Here is a 14,729-nt window from a genome sequence, read left to right on the forward strand (position 1 = left end):
AAGCTGATGTGAAAAGCGTTGTGAATCTGCCAGTGAGACGGTAACTCTAAACAAAATGAAACATCATTAATGACATCTAAAATCTTGAAAGGACCATAAAAATGTGGTGTAAGTTTAACAAAAGCATTGGTTTCAACACTTTTAATTCTGCGTTTTTCAATTCGTAACATTACATAATCACCCTTTTTAAACACATGGTTTCTTCTAAACTTGTTTGCATATTTGATGTACTATTTTTGTGAGGGTTTAATTGCACTACAAACACTAGCATATATCAAATGAAAATCAATAGCAAAATCATGAACAACTTGAACGGAATTAGACAATCAAGAAGCAGGCATAGGGAGAGAGTGACCATACACTACTTCAAAGGTGATTTACCAGTAGCAGAGTGAGTGGCGTCTTTCAAGTCCTCTTAGGGCTACACCACATATCAACTAGTGTTTGAAAAGGAAGCCATTTTACCAATTGAAGTGCAATTGGCTAACCTTAGAGTGTTAGCAAGTGGAGAAGATAAACCAAGTAAGCAAGTGAGAAAAATAAACTTAGATATTGAGAGATTAAAGCTAGAGCAAATAGCCACCATACTAGAAAATTACACAGCACAAGCTGAGCACAAAAGGGAGCTATTTAACAGAGACTTAAAAGGAAAGGGAATCAATAAAGGTATGCTCGTGCACGACAATCATTTCAACACAAGGAAAAACACAAAGTTTATGTTTAGACTTAAAAGATAAGGGACTCACTGAAGGTATGCTTGTGCACGAAAATCATTTCAACCGAAGGAAAAACAAAAAATTTATGATGAGAAGTACTCCAATGGTAGCTACAAGCTTCAACATATCAGTGGGAAGTTTCATAAGACAAGGATAAATGACTAGCATTTAAAGCATTTCTTCCAAATATTTGATTCAAAATTAGCAATTGAGCTACCACCAACACCAAAAGAAGAGGTAGAGGAGGAAGCCTCCTCTAGTGTTCACCACAATGACACATAATTTGGGACTAGAGGCATGAATGGTTCTAGTTTTAGTGAGAGGGCTATGAGACATGTACAAAAAAGAAAGACCCCCCCCCCCCCGGGTTCACTTGCCCAGCCAAGCCGGCCTCCCCAAAAAAATTAAATAAAAGAGCAAGGAGAGAAATTCTTTGGGCTACCCTCCACCCGTAAGAACAAAGGCCCAGTAGGCCAAAGAGCAAAGAGGGCAATCCTTTGGGCTACCCCCACCCCCTTCCTTCTTTACTAGCTATTGTGGCCCCTCTTTCCCCACCAAACCCCCACAAATTCACCCCCCGCCCTCCTCCTTGTGGCACAACCAGCGCCCCCCCCCCCCCCCCCCCCCCTCTCTGTTTTCACTCACAGCAACAGCCAGGCCCCCTTCTCTCTCTTGGCCCTCTCCCTTGTAGACTCTCGCACTCCTCTCTCTCTCTCCACCAATTCCTCTCTTGTCCCTCTCTCACTCTCTTTATTTCTCTATCCACTCTTTCTCAATCTCTCTTGCCATCTCTCTCTTGCTATCTCATACACACACACACACATTTTTATTTTTATTTGTAAATCGATTGATTAATTTACTAGTGGGAAATCTCAAAACGAGGAAAACCCACTGAAAAGATCATATACAAGGGGAAGAGCACAGAACTCCTCAACTGTAGAACGTAACTAAAAATATTCATATGAAAGCTGATGCATCTCTGAGGTGATATCACCAACTTCCAAAGCAAATCGGAACGATTCCCAAAGAGAAAGCCTGAAGAGAGGAAATGGATCCGCATGAGTACGATGGAACATGTAAACATTACGCTGACTCCACACGGTCCAGAAAGCCCAATATCTGACCCACATGAAGAAGACCGCAAAATGTTGTAACGTCGGTGAGAAAATGCCAAATGCCCAGAACCTTTTGTGAAAGACAACCCCAAGAAAACGGAGCCGCATACACGCCGATACATGGCGAAGGAAGTCTCTAGTAACGCAGCAATCCCACAACAAGTGACAAATATCCTCTTCTGCAGTTGAGCAACGAACGCAAGAAAAATGACGAATATGACGCGCCCGAAGAAATGTGCCAATGGGAAGCACTCCAAGCAAACAGTGCCAAAGAAACAGACGCTCCTTCAAAGGCAAATGGCTTTTCCACAAGGCAGAGAGGAGCCTCCTCCACCAGAGGTCAGATTTGTGCATGCGCCAAATGGCATTACAATGACCATCAAGCCATGCTCGTGGTAGAAGAATAGCATAAATTCGAGATGCAGAAATATCTCCAAAAGGCGTTTCCCGAAAGGCCCAATCAAACATGCAATCGCCATCAGGCAAAGGCGAAACAGGCAAAAAGTCAAGCAACATGCTTTGAAGCTCTCTCCAAAACTGACGGTAATGCATGCCCAACCCAAAACGACGAGCAGCAAAGGAAAACTCAAAAGTATATCCAGCCTCATCGACCACATCCTCAACCACACAAATGCCACGACCAAAGAGAAAGTAAGCCTGACGAGGTGAGTGGTCGACCAAAGTAAGAGAGAATGCCCGGCTCCAATGGAGACTTTCCAATTGGATCGAATCACCTTCCTGCCGAGGATTCCATGATAAATGCATCGTAACCTCTTTTCAAGCAGATACTAAAGAGGAAGCAAGTGGACATCCAGGAATGTGTCCTTTCATCTTGCCAAAAACCACCTCCCAGAGAGAGGGTTGCCAATGGCCAAAAGCAGAAGTAACAACATGCTGACCGAGGAATGCAAACATCCAAGTCCGAGGCTGAATTTGTTGCACAAGAGTGGGCAACAACATAGCTTTCCGTGCAAACACATGCCTGCGCAAATCCAAGATATTAAGTCCACCAAAACGTTTAGGAGTGTAAAGCTTCTCCATCGACATCAAGCGTAAGCCTTTTTTCGTAGCATGAGTTCGCCACAAATGAGACATAATGTCCGACATAAGAGAATCAAGACATCGCCGAGGCCAATGTATCAATGGCAAAAAGAACTGAACATACGCCAACAGGATACTCTGAACAATTCGCAGACGAACATGCAAAGGCCAAGTAGAAAGCTTCTAGTAATGCAATTTGACATTCAAGCGTTGCATGACCCAATCGACTTTCTGAGAGTGAGTAACATTCCAGCCAATTCTGAAGCAGTGAAGGGGTCCTCAAGATCACATGCATCTTGTGGGGATATAATCGGAGTAACAAAGTAAAGCATCAATTGACGCGCATGGCAAGCAGCCAAAGATGTCTGAGAAGGAGTAGCAAACACCTGTTGATAATGCAAAACCATGGCATCCGCAATTTCTTGCTTTGAAGAAGTCCAAACACTTGAGGAAAGCATAACGCGCTTGATTGCACATGAGACTCTAGAATGATGTAAATGCTTAAAAAATTGCTTTGAAGCACAACATTTGTCCATGAAAGCCTGTTGACGAGCACGCGTCTGCCATTTAGCTAGCTTTCGCTTGTCATTACGCCGAATACAAACAGAGGCTTCACATAGCCCCGACAACTCAGAATCAGCAGAGGCTGCAATTCAGCCAACTCTTGCAGTCGTTGACAAGCATGCTTCGCATCTTTGACTTCCCCTCGAGTGCACTGCATGTAATGCTTGCCATAGTCATAAATAACACTTTGCACCCTCATAACAAAGCGATACCAAGCGGCATCAAGATCCAGATGCATATGAACCAGCAGAGGAGGAATAACCTCAAAGATCTTTCCCCGAAAAACCTCATGTGTGAGATAAGCATTATTGACAAGTAGCAAACGTTTCCTGGGAAGAGCTCGATCACAACGAGTCTACCCAAAACTCACATCTAGCAAAACAAGGTGATGATCCGATAACTGCAAGGTGTAATCGATGTGAACCTCACATACAAATTCCTCATATTGTTGCAAATTAAGCAAATACCATCTGTCCAACCGCGCTCGATAAGTAGAATGGGCAACATGCTGAAAAGTAAAACCAGATGCTGAAAAGTAAAACAAGATGCATTGGGATGCAAATGCCGCCATATATCAGTCATCTGAGTAACAACAAAGAGATTATCCCATGCTTGCCTTTCCACAAACAACATATGTGAATTGCCAGTAGTACTATCATCCATGTCAGGGATATTATTAAAATCACCGCAAAGGAATGCACTCGAGGTCCATGAGCGAGAAGAGATGTCTCGCCATAGAGCAGCCCTTTTTCCAGATGATGTATACGCATAAACACCTCCAAATTCATACACCTGACCGTTCAACAAGCATTGAATCACCATCCAACGACCATTCGGATCATTATACAAGAGAACTGGCTGAAGCTCATGCCGAACCAACATCAATAAACCTGAGTAACCATGCAAACCAGCATATGCAATCCAGTAACCTGCAAAATAAGAACACTGACCAACAAAGTCATGCTGGTTGTGTTCTTGCAAAACCACTATATCTGCCTTACATGTATGTACATAGTGCCAGGCCAGTCGCCATTTGTCCAGGTTACATAACCCACGCACATTATATGAAATGCATTTAATGCTACTGTGCATTAAAACCCATATTTACAACGGCACGAAACGGAAGGATCAAGTCGAGATGCCCATATGGACATCTCCATCCACCACATCCATGCCAGTACCTATCTGCTGAGTCAAAGCACGAAACTTGTCCATAGAGACTACCTGAGAAGTGGAAGCCTCGCCCAAAAGTACATCCTTATAAGAGTGCATCGCTTTTTCCCAAGCGTCAATAAACGTCTGATATCGCTGCAAGGAAGCTGCTTAAATGATACATTCTTATTGGCATAAACCAGAGGAACATAATTACGAGATAAAGGTGGAGTACAAATTTTTACTGTCTTTTTAGGTATCGCCCACGAGCCAACATTAGTGGACGCAACATTTTTTCCTTTCTTTGTATTTACATTCCCAACATCCGCAGACGGCGGATTTTTGTTTTTCCCTTTATCTGCATTAGAAGCCACCTTCATTGCAAGGATTCCATTCGATTTAGCTTCACCAACAGATTTGCCTATAGGGGCAGGGGCAGAGGAAGGAACAACCGAAAGAGGGGGCTGCAAAACAGGTTCAGGACATTCAGATTGCATGTGACCGAATTTATAGCATCGAAAACAGGAGTTAGCAAATTTGCCCCATTTAAGTTTAAAAGGGCGCTTGTCCACCCAAGGATCCCCTGAATCCACCATAGTTCCATCCGGGGTTTGCTTATCCGTATACCACAGAATGCAAAACCTGTTAGTGTTTGCGTCCAATTTCGGCGGGCAAATGACCTTGCCAAGTTGAGCAGTCAACAAAGGAAGGAAATGCCTCCACGTAAGTGGAAAATCAACAATTTCCACCCAAATAGGACATTTATGACGAATAAGACTTTGATAGTCCTTCGTAAGTGCCCAAGGCAGAACATGAGTCATCTGCGTGCCAAAAAAGAGAGAAGACATCTCCAGAAGAGGTTTCTGGCCTCAGTATCTGCCAACAATACCTCATAGAAACCCCGAGCACCAAAATAAATGCCTCGGACGGCCTGGCGGTTGAGTAAGAAATCAACCCACTGTCCGACATCCTGCGCAACAGGCATTTTTCCAGGGAAAAACAATATGACTGCATTCATGGCATATTGTGCTACCGTATCCGGATCCATCAGGTCCTGTACTGGAATTCGCACCTCAAGGACAGGTGCCTAACCATTCCAGGCTTTTCGGGCCTCTTCGAAGTCTTCATACAGACAAGTTTTGATTTCAGAAGCGCTCTCCGAAACACTCTCCATGGCTCTACGACGCTTGAAGATGCACGGGAACTCTGACCGCATCAACCAGACCACAACCGAGAACTAAAGTAAATTCTGTTTTTCCTTTTTTTTTTTGTTGTAATTTGACGCTTTATCTATTTACAAAGACCTCAAAGATATGTAAATCTCCCACAGAACTCATACATCTGCTAAAAAAAAAACTTTGCCTGTAATACTGTAATTTAAACTTTGTTTGTAATACTGTAATTTGTGCGTAAATGCAAACTGTCTAACATAGTTTCTGCAGTAGTTCGATCCAAATTCTGACATCAACGAGCAGGTACAGGTAGTCTAAATCTGCAGGCCTGAATTATGTAGCAAGTTGTCTCCGTCTACTGTGTGCGCAGTAAAACAGAAGCATACACAGAACCTGTTCACTATGTGGTGCAGCCTTGATACTCACACTGGCACTGTCTGCAACACCCACAATCACACACTGTCACACCCACACTCACCTGACACGCAGAGGCCCTCACAGGCTGGGTAGAGTGGCGCGCGAGCAGGCTGTCGTGAAGGCACAGACACACGCACACACACGTAGTCCCACACAGCTGCTAACGTAGGCGTAGAGGGTTGGAGCAGCGCCACACACACACACACACACACACACACACACACACTCATGTCCCTCTCTTGCTCTCTTATGCCTTCCTACACACATGCACATGTACACAGATACACCACAAAGAGAAAAATCACAGAAAATATTGTGTGTGTGTGTACTCACTACAGGCCCTTACCCACACACGTGAATACACTCCTTGCTTTGTGCACATGCATAAAAAAGCACAAAAAAACAATACATAGATTAACAATCACTACAAAACAGGATACAACTTGCACCCAAAAATCAACTAAACAATTATAGACATTGGAGGCGTGCCTTAGTCATAAACGGATTCCAAAATCATTACTGATCATCCCTTATAGTGAAGGCACACCCAAGGCACTGAGAAATCACACAGACACAACTCCATCACCAACTACATTCAACTACCTATATGTTAATCACCCGACTACACAAGTCTATTGTAATTTTAAAAGAAATGTCAAAACTTTGTATATTGTTTCTCTCTCTAGTTATTGTGGCCACCCATGGGCTAGAGAGGTGTCTCGCCATAACTACCTACTTAATAATCCAAGATAGTGGTCGCTGAAGTGGGCCACAACCATGTGCGGCCCTCATGATCGGATCAAGCAAACAAGCTACAATTAGGTGTTGATTAGGTATGATTAATCCTCTCCCTATGCTATGTAAAGGGAGGACTCCACTCATTTTCAGGATTGCAGGTGATAGGGTCACATCACACAAGGGCAAAATGACAGAGATTCACATTTTGAAAGAAGACACACTAGTGCACACAATGATAGTCTAAGGAGCTTACACTTCATGCATATGACACTCTTATACACTCTCACATAAATTGTTGGCTAGGAAAGAGCTCATGTTGCCATCATGTTGTACCATCAGCATGCATTCTAGGGCATACAACCCATGTTCAATCCCTATGCCATGCATGTTGAAACTTGCACAATAAATTGCCTATCATTTTGGGCTTTTGATCGATTTAGACATTTGTACTATGTATTTACACCAATCGACAAGAAGCAAGCAAGAGTATTTTGGGCATCTAAACACCACCACAACCATAAGCACCATCTAATAAGCATGCATAGACCATCCAAGGGCAAGAACTCGGGAGAATCAACATGTTGCTAGCACCATTGGCAACCATAGCACATTGATATCTAACATCCCCCTATAATCCGTTGACACCATGCACTAGTAAGCCTCACCCCACACAAGGTGGACTATAACATGTACTTATCATTTCAATAATCGATGCACCCAATCTCTCACTTTTGCAAAAACCCTTGTCTCGGTTCCTCGTGCTCCTGGTTATGCATGATTTTTTGCAAGTAACTTGGTGAAGTGTGAATTAATCTCTAGTTCTTATACGCCCTACTCGTGACAAGCTTGGCTTAGGAGTGTGAAATAATCTCTAGTTCTTATACGCCCCTACTCATGACAAGCTTGGCTTAGGCTTGTTTCACTGCGTGTTTTGTGATTTTCTAACCCTCTTTTGTCTTAGCTGCACTCCCGCTAGGTGGTGCTCCCTCTCCTTTCGGTGGAGGTGTTTACCTTGTTCATGGGAGTGATTGTGGGTCTCGCGAGGCCATGGAGGTGTAGAGGCCACCCTCGTGGGGCTAGCTATCCACAAAACTTAGAAGGACAAGGTTTGTTTGATGAGGTGGGATTCATTTTGTATTTACTTTGTTATCATTTTTCATTTTGTCTAAGCATGTTTAAAGTATAAGGTTGTGTTTACCCTCATGATCACAAAAAATATGTGAGTACCTAGTTAGAGCATGAGTCACTTTAAGGACATCTTTGCAAGGGATGTTTGTTTTCCCCAGAAGGAGGACATGGATTCTTGTAAAGTGCTCCTTGGCAAAGCAACCAGGCTTGCCACATTCAAGATATAACTTCCTCCCTTTGGATAAGGCAACATGAGCACCACAAGTAGAAACTTCATCATCATTAGAGGCACTTAGACCTAGAATTGTTACCTTCTTCTTGCATTTAGAGGTGCTTTTCTCATCTTGCTGCAAGCTATTGATAACATCTTCAAGTGGAGGAGTTGGCCATTTTCCTTGAGCAATTTAACAATGGAACCAAAGTTTTATTGGACTCCAAAGCCTTGAGTAGGACAACCACCTTGTCATATTTATTAAGAGGGCACTTAGTGTAGGCCAAATTGATAAGGCTTGCTCTCTCCTCTCCTTCCCGCGACATCAAGCTAAAGAATGAAATTTTAGAAGGCTTAGCTTTGTTTCCAAAGAGCTGTTCCTTTATTTCAATGCCAAGATTTAGTAGCTCCATCCAGGTTCTGGACAAAGCTATCATCCACAACACTAAGGACTATTCTCAGGGCTTGTTCATCCATTTGCTACTTCATACATGGGGCTTCCAATTGCTTGTGTATCTTGTGAAATCATCTTGAAACTAATTGCTTGCAATGCAAAAATTACATTGCTAAATGTTAATTGAGGAAAATTTGGATCCCTTACAAAAAAATGGGGGGCCATTAATGTGACCCACACGTGTGCTCTGACGTAGTGTACAATTTCTCAAGGTATACCACGATCCCATTCGCAATACATGAGGTGATGGAGCTCCTACAAATCAAGGGTGCCTATTTTTCCTATTTTTCACACATAGGTTTTGGTAGGCTAATGACTAATGGCCAACTAATATTTTATTCTACCCGTGGATAGAATAAAACGAATCCATGAGATGGACAAATGGATATGCATCTAGAGACATAAGCTTCCAAGTAGGCAAAGGGGTAGAAACTTCATGTGCTCCACATCCATGACATCCTAAGGGGAGATGCATGCAAGGGAAGCATGAACAAACGGTTCTCCCCAATAGACGTTGCATGTTGATTGTTGCACAAGATGGTGTATACTCCTCGTCCTTGCTTCTCATTTTGATGCACTCTTGTTTTTCCTAATTTGTTCTCCTTTTAGTTTTAAATGTGCAAATCTCTCTGTCTCTCTCCCCCTCTCTCTCACTCTCTCTCAGCAAAAGGACTCTGACCACTGATTTGCGCCTACTCTCTTATTCAATAAATCCCCCCCCCCCCCCCCCCCCCCCCCCCCCCCCCCCCTTCTCTCTCTCTCTCTCTCTCTCTCAAATAAGAATAGAAGATGTCCTGCATGCTGGTGCTTGTCTTAAGGCTGCAGAACACGAACTGAACTCTGTGTGAAAGATTCACCGAACCTCTATTGGGCCCTTGCAGCAACACCCCTCTGGGTACCATTGTAGCGCAGATAAAGTGTCGTGCTCTCTACAGTGGGTCGCCCTCAGTGCAATGTGCGTGACAATATCACTCAAACAGACTGAATCTCCCTCAAACAGACTGAACAGAAAGGAAACAAAAGACGTCAACAGAGCTCTCAAAGACACAACAGCAGACTAGAACATATGACTCGACTATCTCAAAGACTGATACAGACTCTAGCGTGGCAGCACACTCAGCTCCAGCCCAGGACTCACAGGTACAATCACAGGTACAATGGGTGTGTCGAGGCTCAGATGTGCAGGGATGGTGAAGCAGTGCTCTGTGCATAGACTCACTCTAGACGACTACGTACAAGATGATGCCACTGGCTCAAACGATACTCATATGTACAACCATAAAGAGCCACCAACGGCTCATAAATGTCGAGTCAGCTAAGTCTATCTCCAAACTGAGTGGTGGTGGGCCACGATGTCACCGTCGGTACCTGCCACGTGTCACCCCCAGCCCAGAGGGTCCGTCCAGTGTGAACCAGACCAACTGTGACTAACTGTCCAACTGTCTGCCTGTCCTGTGAAGTGACACTGTAGCCCTGCTATAGGTTGCCCGTCACAAGACCGCTCACCCTCTCGGTGAGAGGAAGACTGAAACTGTGAAAGAAAACTACTAGTATGTACAATGGTGAGCTCCTGAATCTGTCATCCAAGAGATAGAGTGGTGGCCACTGCTGCATCCGAAGTATCAGCCTCTGGAGGTGGAGCCATCAAATCGATTGTGGGGCCCTGCTGTATGTGAGCTCTCTTGTCAGTAAGTGTGCTTCCTGGGAAATGACCAGCCACCTGCTGCTGGGCAGATGGTAGCACCTGTCCTGTAGTGTACTGAGGGCGTCGAGTAACACAGCCATGGCGATGTGCTCCAGCAACTCCATCACAACAAGTCATATTTTGCATCTGAGGCAATGGTGAAGACTAAAACCCCTGAGGAGGAGGATACTGTTGTTGTTGATTGTAGTACTGAACGGGAACTGGAGTCTGTGAGTAAAGTCCCATAAACTGCTGAGAAGGACCCGTTGCTGCATGCTGCACTGGTGTACCTGCTCCAGTCCACCCATATCCCATACCCATCATCGTAGGCTGTGTTGCCCTATTTTCATATAACAACAATTCTCTAAATCCTTGTACTTGATTCTGAAGGTCACTAATCACTTGAGACTTTAACTTCAGGGCCTGTTGGAGTGCGAAAACAGTGGCATCCCTATCGGTGATGGCGCTCTCAGCAACCTTCAGAGCTCCCTCCATAGCTGCGTAAGTAGCTGTGTGACGCTGGTGTGTGGCTGCTAAACGCTCTGCTCCAAGCTCAATGGTGGCAATGACTTGCCTAGACTCCTGCAATATATCCTCAGATAGCCGAAAAAATGATGTAAGAGTCCGACCCTGTGGAAGGTCCTGTAACAGTGTCAGGGTGAAGAGAGCTGGCAAGTGGTACAGTTGGTGGGACTGGTGTGACAAGTGGCACTGCTCGTGGTGGACTGGGCGCATGCCTCTCTATCGAAGTAGAGATGGTGGGAGTGGTTGCAGCAGGATTAGGCATAGGAGAAGAAGCAACTGCCACTGGGACGTGGGAGCTAGTCACTGTGGGAGGGGTAAAAATAACAGCAGTAGAGAGAGGAACACACACTGTAGAAGCCACAACTGTGACATGCATAGTGTGATCTGCACCACCTGAACTTACCATCGAATCAGTAGCGACCGTATGCGAGGAACTTCGAACTGGTTGCTTCACTCAAAACTGTTGGCTTTCCGAAACTGACAAGGATACTAAAGATTCTACTGTGTCCTTCACTACCTTTGCTCTCTTTTTCTTTGGCTTTTTAGATAGATCCATTGTCTGTTCAATATCTTTCCCTTTTCCCTTAGAGCTTTTACGCCGCATCCACATCCATAGGACTAACACGTATATTAATGACCCAGGCTAACATCGGAGCTGCGAAGTATTGAAAGCTAGATTGCACAGATTGCACCTGAGCTCTGAATCTTTTTGCCCGCGACTGTAAAGAGGTAAATAAAATTTGATGAAAGCCACACGGGATGGTGTGGATGAGGCAGTATAGGCCTTCGCAGTGCGAGAATATAGTAGGCACGTCACATCTGCCCTTGCCCTTGCTGACTTTAGGATCTGTGACCAAAAAGTAATACTTGAAAATGGCCCAGAGCTTTTTATTCCTTGCATAATCAGCATGACTCGTACTAAGTAGCTCTTTGCATGCCTCGATTGTCGCATCTCTTCGAAAGTTGTGAATAGGTTCTCGTAGCTGGTTTGACTGCCGGAAAGGTTGTCATCCCCAAAGCGTTACCAATGCGTGTAGCAGTCAGTGGGTGTCCTCTGACTTTGGGAAAAAATTTGAGAACTGCATGCACCATATCCATGGGAATATCAGAAGGTAGATCAGTGTCTGCTAATGCTGACAGACCTAGCGTATGTAGCTGGTCTTTTGATAAGACTTCTCGAAGAGACGGATGAGGCTGCTGCAGATGGAAGTTCAAAGTGAACTTGGTTTGGGTCTTGGAAGAAGGAGGCCGAGGAATTTGATGACTTAGTACCTGCATGCTGCTTTCCTCTTCTTTTGGTTTTTTACAGCTTCTTCTTCTTCATCCTCTTCCTCTTCCTCTTTGCTAGAAGACTCTGAGTCGGAAGTAGAGCCTGAGTCGGACGCCTTGTAATTTTCATCATTGTGATCAGTGGAGGACACATCGGTGAGGCCATGGCTGGAGGTATCCACATCCTCTTTCTCTGCAGAACTTTGGGATCTCTCCGTTGGCCTCTCTGGAGAGAGAGCTTTCTTCTTCCTAACTTGTTTGCTTGTACCAGCCATTGTAAAGCTAGCTACCTGGCTTGGCAGTGTGCAGGGTGAACTCTGGAACTCCCAGATTCAAGATGTAGCACTGTACTTGGAATAAACAATTTCCCAGAAAAGCTTGGAAAAGCTGTACTTGGAAAAGCTTAATTACATAGGAGTCTGCACTTTTAAAAAAGCGATGATTTTGCAATACTCTAGTAGGCGGCACTTTCAAAAAAACGATGAGAAGGCGGATGGATGCAGGTAGAGTAGGGTGGGCAAGGGGATTTGTGAGGACGAGGGCGAGGGGAGTAAGAGGAGCGTAGGTCGAGGGGTTGGGGTAGGGTAGAGGCGAGGGCTGGAGCAGGTAGGGGCGAGGGAGTAAGGGAGGGTAGGGGCGAGATCCCAAAATAGGAGGAGGGTAGGAGCGAGGGTTTGGGGGTAGGGTAGGGGCGAGGGGGTGTGGAGAGGGTAGGGGCGAGGGGTTTGGGATAGGGTAGAGGTGAGGGGGTGTGGAGAGGGTAGGGGCGAGGGGGTTGGGTAGGGTAGGGGCGAGCAGTAAGGTGAGGGTAGGTAGGGGCGAGGGGGTTGGGATAGGGTAGGGGCGAGGGGGTGTGGAGAGGGTAGGGGCGAGGGGTAGGGTGAGGGTAGGTAGGGTAGGGGCGAGGGGAGTAAGGGAGGGTAGGGGCGAGGGGGTGTGGTAAGGTAAGTAGGGGTGAGGGAAAATTGTGTAGGGGCGAGGGTGGTTAGGGACCACATACAGGGAACGCAGGGTAAAAAGCAATATTGGGTAGGGGTGAGTGAAAAAGCAAAGCTAGCAGTAAGCAAGCAGGAAGCAGTGAGCGAAAGCACAAAGCAATATAGTAAGGAGCAACTAGTTGCAGCAGCGGCTTGGAGTCCAAGGTAGAGAGAGAGAGACATAGAGAGGGAGAGGGATAGAGAGTGTAGATGCTGCAGAATTAATAGCCAATGGCCTAGCAGGACTTCCACCTGATATAGTGTTTGTGAGCAGTGTGAGAGAGATGCGCCAAAATATCGGAAAAATCCATATTCTATATGATTAGAGTTGTACTCGCCAATTTGAAGAAATCCACAAGGAGAGGGAGAGGGGTCAATAGAGAGAGAGCTGTAAGCTGTAAGGACCAGAGATAGAGATACCCAGGATACAGATAGACACGGAGACAGAGAGAAACAAGAAGCTGATTATCTAATCAATTTGTGAATTCCAATAATTAAAAAGAAAAAATTCGAGAGTAGCTGGAATCCAATTCGAATTATGTCAATGTGAGGTGAGAAGGAGTTTGATGCATGCATAAAACAAGAGAATTTTTACGATAACACAGATTACAATTGAGATGAGAACTTGAGATAAGGTAAATCTGAGAAGAGGGTTAATGGATCGATGGAGAGAGCCGAAAATTGAGACGGGACAGTCATACAGTTGTATGTGGGAGTTATCACACAACCAGATTCTATAGAGTCAGGCAAGTGAGTGATAGCACTTTATTCTTGATCCATTTACCAGTGGCAAAGGAACGCCTTCCAAAGTGACTAACTGCACAGCCCCCTGTGGCAAAATCTCCTGTACCTTGAAAGGCCCTTGCCAGGCTAGGATCAACTTCTTAGCTTTATTCAGATACTTAGCTTGATAGAGTAGCACCAGCGAGCCTTGCATTATTTTCGGCCTTCGGAGATGGCGATCATGCCACACTTTGCGACGAATCTGCTCGGCTTGGAGAGCATGTGAAGCTAATCTCCTTCTTTCTTCTAACATTGAGAGACGAGAGAGGTTTGCTGAAGCACTCCCAGCTGTGACACGAATGCTTCCCACTCTTACTGAACCTGAGTTGAACTCATAGGGTGCAATTGCTCTAAGCCAAAAGCTAGTTGGAATGGGGTGTAGTTAGTGGTTGCCTTGAAGGAGGTGCGATAAGCCCAAACTGTGCCGAGGATAGCTTGAGCCCAAGAGGTTGGATGCAGATGACAAGCTTTCTTAAGAAGCGCGATTAGCACTTTGATAGTGCTTTCAGCCTGCCCATTTGCTCTAGGATAGTAAGAGCAAGATTTGTGATGAAAAATCTTGTAATTCGTGAGGAGAGTGGAGATCAAGTCGTTGACAAAATGACTACCTCGATCACTGGTGACTTCCAGAGAGACACCCAAACCTGCAAAAAATATTTTATACAAAAATTTTGCGACAGTGGCAGCTTCGGCCCATTTCGTTGCATAATCTGTTACTACCAAGAGATACTTACGATTGCCTGGTTGAGCAGATGGAGTAACTGGACCAACAAAGTCCAAACC

General features: G+C 45.0%; 1 pseudogene across 1 annotated transcript in view; it reads left to right on the forward strand.

Moving 5' to 3' along the window:
• Positions 1-7,634: 7,634 nt before the first annotated feature.
• The window catches only part of LOC147457411 (uncharacterized), a 28,108-nt pseudogene continuing 21,013 nt past the window's right edge, over positions 7,635-14,729 (forward strand). Inside the window, exon 1 of the transcript XR_015188281.1 lies at positions 7,635-8,035. The product of XR_015188281.1 is annotated as an uncharacterized LOC147457411 (transcript). The remainder of the gene's footprint in view (positions 8,036-14,729) is intronic.

The sequence above is a fragment of the Adiantum capillus-veneris genome, chromosome 5 (genome assembly GCF_014529385.1).
Source record: "Adiantum capillus-veneris isolate H3 chromosome 5, ASM1452938v2, whole genome shotgun sequence".
NCBI classification, from domain to species: Eukaryota; Viridiplantae; Streptophyta; class Polypodiopsida; order Polypodiales; family Pteridaceae; genus Adiantum; species Adiantum capillus-veneris.